The sequence below is a fragment of the Panthera leo genome, chromosome B1 (assembly GCF_018350215.1).
Source record: "Panthera leo isolate Ple1 chromosome B1, P.leo_Ple1_pat1.1, whole genome shotgun sequence".
Taxonomy (NCBI): Eukaryota; Metazoa; Chordata; class Mammalia; order Carnivora; family Felidae; genus Panthera; species Panthera leo.
The window spans coordinates 135750358-135759726 of record NC_056682.1 but is presented as its reverse complement, the minus strand read 5'-3'; the positions used below and the strand labels follow the sequence as shown (position 1 = coordinate 135759726).

Here is a 9369-nt window from a genome sequence, read left to right as displayed (position 1 = left end):
TTTATAATGCCTATTTTACAACTAGGGAAACTACGCTTCATAGAGGTTAAACCACAGCCAAGAAATAGGAAAACTGGGGTTTGAACCCAGGTCATTTGCCTCCAAAGATTTTATCCTCTGAGACATTCTTAGGTCTTAGACTCTTAAAGAGTAGACAGAGACCGTACTTGGTAAACACCCAAATGCCTACTTCCTAGACTTCCTTCTGCATTCAGAAGATCAGCCTAGCGTAGTACTTGAGAGCACAGATACTAGAGTGAGGCCACCTAGATTCTATTGCATGTTCTTCCATTCATGAGCGGTATGATTTTGCCTTCCATGAGCTTCAGTTCCTTTCTATCCAAAACAGAAGTAGTAGTAAGAACACTTCACAGAACTGTTTTAGGAATTGAAAGGGATCATATAGGTGGAACGCTTGGCTTGGCAACTTGGCACATAGTAGGCATACGATAAATATGTTTTTTGTTTTAAGTGCTAAGATGGTCACAGAAAATCTCTGCTTGTGATTTTTAACTTTAGCTACACCTGTGCTATGATCATCTCTTTGATGTAGCTTTTAGTGTTTCTTCCAAGAAGCAAAAAATATTTATTGCTGCCAAATGACTGCTATGTTCTGACTTCAGAATGTCTGAGACCCTGAAAGCTTCTACATGAGTATCTTCAGATATTTTGCATCTAGTCCAAATCTGGCTTTCATGAGCCATTAAAATCGAAAGAAACTTTAAATCAAAAAATAAAAGAGACTTTTCCTAAGCTTAGCCTCACATTAGCATGTGAGAGAATCTGCATCAGCAAAAATCTTTTTTTTTTAATCAACCTAAACCTCTGACTAAATTAATAAGAGTTGAGTGTGACCTTTAAAATGCTAAAAAATACAGTTCCCAGTATAATTCTTGTTCATCCCCGGACCGAACCATTCTCATAGTAAATTATGGCACTAACAGCTGGCTGCCAATGAAGTCAACTATTAATTGTATGTTCGCTGCACTGCCTGATATAAATCAATATGAGTAATGAGCAATTGTCCTCAGTCTATAGATACACAGATCCTACATTGCAAAATAATTTAAGGTTGGCTGTCAGCCTTCTCAGACTAGATGTCATTTGGTCTTTGCTAAAGATACAGCAAAAACGAACACACATTGAAAACCGCCTGATCTGTCTCTGCAGCAAACTTCCAGTCATCTCTATAAAAATGACAACAGAAATGATTTTTGATAGTGTATTAAAATAAATAACTTCTATATCTTTTAAACTCCCAATGGAATCTGAAGAATGGGCCTCAGGGTGTCACTGCTTTCTGATCTCACACTCTCAAAATTCCCTCTGTCCATGTCCTTCTACTTTTCCCATTCCTTCCTATTAAACCTGCTCCCCATATTCACAAAGGCCACCAGCCTCCCTGCTTTCCTGCTCCCTGCTTTCCTGATCTGGATCACCTGGCCGAAGAACCAAGCGGCACTCGGCACTCGGAGGGAGATCTTGGCAGGCAGGAGGTTTATTTCACAGGAGGCGGGTGGGGCACTCAGAGGAGATCATTCTCAGAAGTCTGAGTCCCGAGCTAGCAAAAGCAGAAGGAACAATTTATAGTCTGTTACTTCCGCATTCCGCATTAGCAGTAATTTGGTGCGCTGTAAGCGGGGTAGGAAGAAGAACCCAGAAGGGGAGTCTTTGGTCCGGGACTGGAATTTCCCTATCAGTCCTGTCCACCATATTGTAACAGATTTTTCCCTATCACCATTACTATCTAGCTTCTTTTGTTTCTCTACCCAGTTTCAATCCCATGGACACTAAGGAAGGGGTAGTGGCACTCTCATTTTACAATTGACCATTCTCACTTTGAGAATTCCTTACACTAAGCCACCCCAGTGTTCCTCATCTCTGACTCCAGGATGGCAGAATATTGCCAGGGAATATAAGGAAATGCCACTGACAGAATCTATCGTACACCCACCTCACCTAACTTTGATAGGGCCTCCATACAATTCAACAATTTTTAAGTGCAGGTTCTGCAAAGTGGCTTCTAGGAGATCCTTTCATAATATGTTGATGAGTATTTAGTGTGGGTGGTAGATTCCATGGTTACTTAAGCTTGAAAACCACTGGCTTAAATGAAGTTAAGCTCTTTTCTGCAGAATTTAGTAGAGCCAGGAGTGCAGTGGGGATTTCCAGAAAGGGATTATATATGCACCATTTCCCAAAATATTTGTCTAAGGAAACATTTTTTTTCCCAGTACATCCATAACTCTAGTATACTGTGAAACAAGTTGGGGTATGATATAATAAATCATCTCTTATTAACTCCTAACACATCTGTTCTGAACCATGTTAAATAGATTCTGGTACCAATTCCAACATGGGGGAGGGAAGGTGCTGCACCAACAAACAATTCTCAGACACCGCCTAGACGTCCTACAATTTAACACAATCCTGACAATATCTATCTAGAGATAACATCAGATTCCACAGGGTAAGAGTTTAGTCTTACAAGACTGCTCCCCCTCAAACTTTAGATTCCATTTGCAAGCCCAAGTTGTTACCTGTGCTTCTGACCAACTGGCTATAAATCAAAGGTTCCCATGACCTCCTCCTTGGGTTTGATTAATTTGCTAAAGCATCTCACAGAACTCAGAGAAACAATTTACTTGCTAGCTCACTGGTCTATTATAAAAGGATATGACTCAAGAACAGCCAGATGGAAGAGATGGCAAGGTATAGGTGAGGGCACTGAGCAAGCATGCAACTCTCCCAGTACCTCCATTTGTTCACCAACCAGGAAGCTCTTCAAATGCTTTTGAGTGTTAATAAATGCTTCATTTACATAGATATGACTGGTTAACTGATCGGCCATTGTTTATTTATTCAACCTCCAGGCCCTCTCTCCTCCCAGAAGGTTGGGGGTGTAACATTAAAAGTTCCAACCCTCTAATCACACGGTTTTCCCCACTGGCAACAAACTCCCATTCTTAGGTGCTTTCCAAAAGTCACTGCATTAACATAACAAAAGACAACTTATACACTCTCAATACTTAGGAAATTCCAAAGGTTTTAGGAGCTCTGTGCCAGAAACCATAGAAGACCAAATACATTATTTATTAGTTTATATCACAATATCACACATGTATACTCTAAAAATTCCTGATCCATTCTTACCTTCCTGGTTGTAACAAATGACTTAATTTACACAGAAGCTGAAGACTTCTTCACTTGAACTCTTCAGTTCACCGGCTTTTCCCCTTCCATTTCTTTCGCTCTTTTCTCCTAAGCTGAAGAAGTGGTAGAGGTGCATGCTGGCAACTCACCTCATATCTTAACACTCCATTCCTGTACCCCATCTATAGAAACCTCCTTCATTTAGCCACCTCACTTCCTTACACTTGAATCTCATATCTACAAACATGTCAACACTCATCTTGGCATAAAAATCCTGTCAACCACCTATCTAACTGCCTGTGACCTCTCACTGTCCCCCTTCCTATACTTTGGCCACCACAAAACTATTCCCTGAATGTGCCCTGTACTTTCTTGACTCCGGACCTTGGCTCATACTCTTTAGCCCAGATATGATTATTATCATCTTTCCCATCCTGAGTGCAATTCAACTCAGAACATTCCACAACCCAGGCAAACTAACAAGATCTCTTTTACCTCTACTCATCTAATACCTACCATGTTTTATTTTGTCTTGTATTTTTAGAAGCTATATAGAAGTTTCTAAGTCATATTTGTTGAGCTATAATTTAAGTATATATGTTGAGAAATTTTGACAAATACATACATTTGTTTAATCATGACCATAATCTAGATATATGACATTTTTCCATGACTTCGAAAAGTTCCCTCATGACCCTTGGCAGTTAGTCTACCAGTTAGCATCATTTAATAATGATAAAATTATTAGCTCATCAGAATGACATAAAAATCATAAATGCACATATATTTCAAAGCAAAGCTGCAAAATACATGAAAAAGTGACAGAATAAAGGTAAAAATGGATATTTCCAGTCACAGTTGGAGGTTTTTAAAGTTAATTATGTTTTAAATAATTTTTTTAAGATTTAAAGCAGGGAAAAAAATTGTTAATACTTACCTACACACTTATCATTTGTTTCATTACTTTCTGTAGATCCAAGCTTCCATCTGGTATCATTTTGCTTGACCCTGAAGAAATTTATATATATATAAATATATATATATATAGCTTGTCATGAAGATATGCTGGTGACAAATACTCTCACATTTTGTCTGAAAGAAGAAAACTTTTGCTTTTCCAGTTGATAGTTTTTCTAGATATATAATTCTAGATTGACAGCAACACTTTAAAGATATCATTTGTCCTCTGGCATGCACTGTTGCTAACCAGAAGTCTGTTATCCTTTTTCTTTTTTAATGACTTTTTTAAGAGTAGTTTTAGGTTCACAGAATAATCAAGAGGAAGGTACAGAGATTTCCCATATGTCTTCTGCCTCCACACATGCACAGCCTCTTCTGTTATCAACAGAGCGGTATATTTGTTACATCTGATGAACCTATGTTGACACATCCTAATTACCCAGAGTCCGTAGTTTTTATTACAGTTCACTCTTGGTGTTGTACATTCTATAAATTTAGATAAATGTATAATGACATGTATCCATTATTATGTAGTATTTGACAGAATGTTTTCACTGCCCTAAAAATTCCCTGTGCTCTACCTATTCATCCCTCCCTCCACCTCAACTCCTGTTAACCACTGATCTTTCTACTGTCTCCATAGTTTTGTTTTTTCCAGAATGATATATAATTGCAACCATATAGTATGTAACCTTTTCAGATAGACTTCTTTCACTTAGTAACATGCACTTAAGTTTCCTCTATGTCTTTTCATGACTTCATAGCTCATTTTTTTGGCAGTGAATAATATTCCATTGTCTGGATGTACCATAATTCATTTATACTTTTACCAACTAAAAGACATCTTGGTTGCCTCCATATGTTGGCAATAATGAATGAACTGCTATAAACATCATGCATGGGTTTTTGTGTGGACATAAATTTTCACTCCTTTGGACAAGTACCAAAAAGCACAATTGCTGGATCTTATGTTAAGAATATGTTTAATGTAACAAACTGTCAAACTGTCCTCCAAAGTAGCTGTACCATTTTGCATTCCCACCAGCAATGAATGAAGAGCTCCCATTGCTACACACCTTTGTTAACATTTGGTGCTGTCAATGTTCTGGAGTTTGGCCATTCCAATAGATGTGTAGTGGTATGTCATTGTTGTTTTAACTTGCATTTCACTGATGACATATATGATGTGGAGCATCTTTTCATATGCTTATTTACCATCTGTATATCTTCTTTAGAGACCGTTAAGGTCTTTACCTCATTTTTTAATCAAGTTGTTTTCTTATCATTGAGTTTTAACAGTTCTTTGTATATTTTTGATAATGGTCTTTTATCAGATGTATTCTTTGCAAGTATTTTCTCCCAGTCTCTGACTTATCTTCTCATTCTCTTGACATTGTCTTTCACAGAGCAGAAATTTTTAATTTTAATGAAGCCCAGCTCACCAATTGTTTCTTGGATGGATTATACCTTTGATGGTGTATCTAAAAAAGTCATCACCTGGCCAACAGACACATGAAAAGATGCTCAATGTCACTCCTCATCAGGGAAATACAAATCAAAACCACACTCAGATACCACCTCACGCTGGTCAGAGTGGCTAAAATGAACAAATCAGGAGACTATACATGCTGGAGGGGATGTGGAGAAATAGGAACCCTCTTGCACTGTTGGTGGGAATGCAAACTGGTGCAGCTGCTCTGGAAAACAGTGTGGAGGTTCCTCAAAAGATTAAAAATACATCTACTCTATGACCTAGCAACAGCACTGCTAGGAATTTACCCAAGGGATATAGGAGTGCTGATGCATAAGGGCACTTGTATTCCAATGTTTATAGCAGCACTTTCAACAATAGCCAAATTATGGAAGGAGCCTAAATGTCCATCAACTGATGAATGGATAAGAAGATGTGGTCTATATATATACAAGGAATACTACTTGGCAATGAGAAAGAATGAAATCTGGCCATTTGTGGCAACGTGGATGGAACTGGAGGGTATTATGCTAAGTGAAATAAGTCAGGCAGAGAAAGACAGATACCATATGTTTTCACTCATATGTGGATCCTGAGAAAATTAACAGAAGACCATGGGGGAGGGGAAGGGGAAAAAAAAAGTTATAGAGAGGGAAGGAGGCAAACCGTAAGAGACTCTTAAATATTGAGAACAAACTGAGGGTTGATGGGGTATAGGAGAGAGGGGAAAGTGGGTGATGGGCATTGAAGAGGGCACCTGTTGGATGAGCACTGGGTGTTGTGTGGAAACCAATTTAACAATTAATTATATTAATATAAAAAAAGAAAAATGTAAAAAAAACAAATAAATATAAATAAATAAATAAATAAATAAATAAATAAATAGTCATCACCATACCTAAAGTTATCTAAGTTTTTTCCAATGTTATCTTCTAGAAATTTTATAGTTGTGCATTTTACATTTAGGCCTATCATCCATTTTGAGTTAATTTTTGTGAAGGGTGTAAGGTCTGGATCTAGATTCATTTTTTTTTCATGTGGGTGCCCAGTTGTTCCAGCACCATTTGTTGAAAAGACTCTTTGCAGGTCATCTGGGTGGCTCAGTCTGTTCAGCCTATGTCATTATCTCTCAGGTTCATGAGTTCAAGTCCCACATTGGGCTCACTACTGTCAGTACAGAGCCTACTTTGGATTCTCTGTCCCCTTCTCTCTGCCCCTCCTCCACTTGCACTGTCTCAAAAATAAATAAATGTTTAAAAAGAAAAGAAAAGACTGTCTTTGCTCCATTGTATAGCCTTTGCTCCTTTGTCAAAGACCAGTTGACCATGTTTATGCCATGTTTATGTGAGTGTTTTTCTAAGCACCGTATTCTGTTTTATTGATCTATTTGTTTATTCTTTCATCAATATCATACTTTTTTCCTATAGCTTTCTAGTAAGTAGGGGTTGTTTGTTTGTTTGTTTTAGTGGCAGAAGGACAGATTTTATCAAGTCCCTCAACCCTAGTTCTCTTTCTCCTACACAGTCTAGGTTCCCCCAGAGACCCCAGGTCTGGTAGGCAGCAATAAGACCCACTATGCAGCCAGCAGGGGTATCTCTACAGATAGTACAGGGTTTGTGATGTGCTGGTGCTTGCCACCTCCGAAAGGATGTTCCCACAGGATTCATAGCCACACCCAGTATGTGTGGTCAGCAACTCCTCTTTGCCTTATACTTGTGGTAGGCACAGCCAGCCTTCAGAATGGTCTTGTCAACGTGGCCACCTCCAGCCACCACACCAACATAGTTCTATTGGCTGAAGAAATGACCTTGATTTCTGAGGTGGCTGAGGACAGCTTCACTTGGGTCTTCTTTGGTCTCAGGGTTGTGGGAGATGAAGTAGCATCATTCCCAGAGGCTGGCCAACTTGCCAAGTCACCAAGCTTCTCCTCCAAACAACACACAATGGTGACCTTGGGCATAGTGCCCACTAGGAGCACATTGCCTATGTTGAGCTGGGCCTTCTTGCCACAGTACACAAAATGGCCAGTGTAGATGCCTTTGGGGGTGATGAACAGCTCCTGCCACTTCTTAAACCAGTACAGATCCCAGAAGACTACCTCAGTGAGGGGTGCACCTCCACCCTGGTCATGAATGATGTCCTTCACGATGCCCCTGATGTAGCCCAACTGTTCTGCAAAGTCCATGGCAAGCAGACATGCAGCACCCTTGCCATGCTTCATGTGGGCATGGAACACTGAGCCAGCATCCTTCCTCTACCCCAGAATTATGTGGCCCATGGCAGTAGTCTGCTACCCCCATAGCTGGAAGAGCTCTAATAAGTTTTGAAGTCAGGTAGTGTCAGTCCTTTGACTTTCTTCTTCTTCATTATTGTGTTGGCTCTCTAGGTTTTTCGCCTCTCCATATAAATGTTAGAATCAGTCTGTCAATATGCACAAAATTACTTGCTGGGATTCTGATTGGATTTGCATAAAATCTATAGCTCAAGTTGGGTAAAACTGATACTACCACATATTGAGTCTTACTATCCATGAATATGAAAGTATCTCCTCCATTTATTTAGTTCTTTGTTCTTGTTAATCAGAGTTTTATAATTTTCCACATGTAAATCTTGTACATATTTTGTTAAATTTATACTAAGTATTTCATTCTTTGGGTGCTGACGTAAATGACATTAGGCTTTTAACTTCAAATTCCACTTGTTCATTGCTAGCATATGGGAAAACAATTGACTTTTACATATTAACTTTGTATTCTATAACCTTGCTATAACTACTTATTCCAGTCTTTTTGTCAATTCTTTCAGAGTTTCTATACAGACAATCGTGTCATGTACAAAGATAATTCTATTTCTTCCTTCCCAATCTGTGTATCCTTTATTTTCTTTGTTTGTCTTATTGCATTAACTAGAACTTCCAGTAGGATGTTAAAAAGGAGTCATGAGAGGGAACATCCTTTCTTTGTTCCTGATCATGGTAGGAAAACTTCTAGTTTCTCGTTAAGTATGATGTGAGCTATAGATTTTTTGTAGATATTATCAAGTTAAGGAAGTTCCCTTCTATTCCTAGGTTGCTCAGAGTTTTTATCATGAATAGGTGTTGTATTTTGTCAAATGCTTTTTTCTGTATCCATTGATTTGATCATGCAGTTTTTCTCTTTTAGTCTCTTGATGTGATGGATTACATTAATTGGTTTTTGAATGTTGAATCAGGCTTGCATACCTGCGATTAATCCCATTTGGTTATAGTGTATATCTGTGGTCTTTTTAATCTTTATTTCACTATACATAATGTGATCTGTTTCTCTAGTTGCTCTGAAAGTTTGCTTTTTGACACTGGTTTTCAGTAGTTTAGTTGTGATATGTCTTTATCTTTATATTATTTCCTTAATGTTTATTTTACTTGCCATTTGTTGACTATGTTATATCTCTGGGTTTGTACATTTTCTCAAATTTGGAAAATTCATTATCCTTACTTCTCCAAATTTTTCTTCTGTCCCATTATCTTCTTAGACTAGAATTACATTCATATTAGGTTTCTTAATATTGTTCAGCGTTTTTTTTTCATGTTTTCTTCTATCTTTCAACTTCAATGTTTCCTATTTCTAGATTTTCAAGGTCATTATTTTTTCATATGCAAGATAAACCTGTCTTGCAAATTTTTTAATTTAAATCTACAGTTAACCACTGAACAATGCAGGGGTTGAGGAGTACCAATCTCCTACACAATTGAAAATCCGTGTATAGCTTTTGACTCTGAAAAAGCTTAGCTACTAATAGCCTACTGT

General features: G+C 38.1%; 1 pseudogene; it reads right to left on the bottom strand.

Annotated features, from left to right (window-relative positions):
- Positions 1 to 7085: 7085 nt before the first annotated feature.
- Positions 7086 to 7862, bottom strand: LOC122217084 (annotated as a pseudogene).
- Positions 7863 to 9369: the final 1507 nt, after the last annotated feature.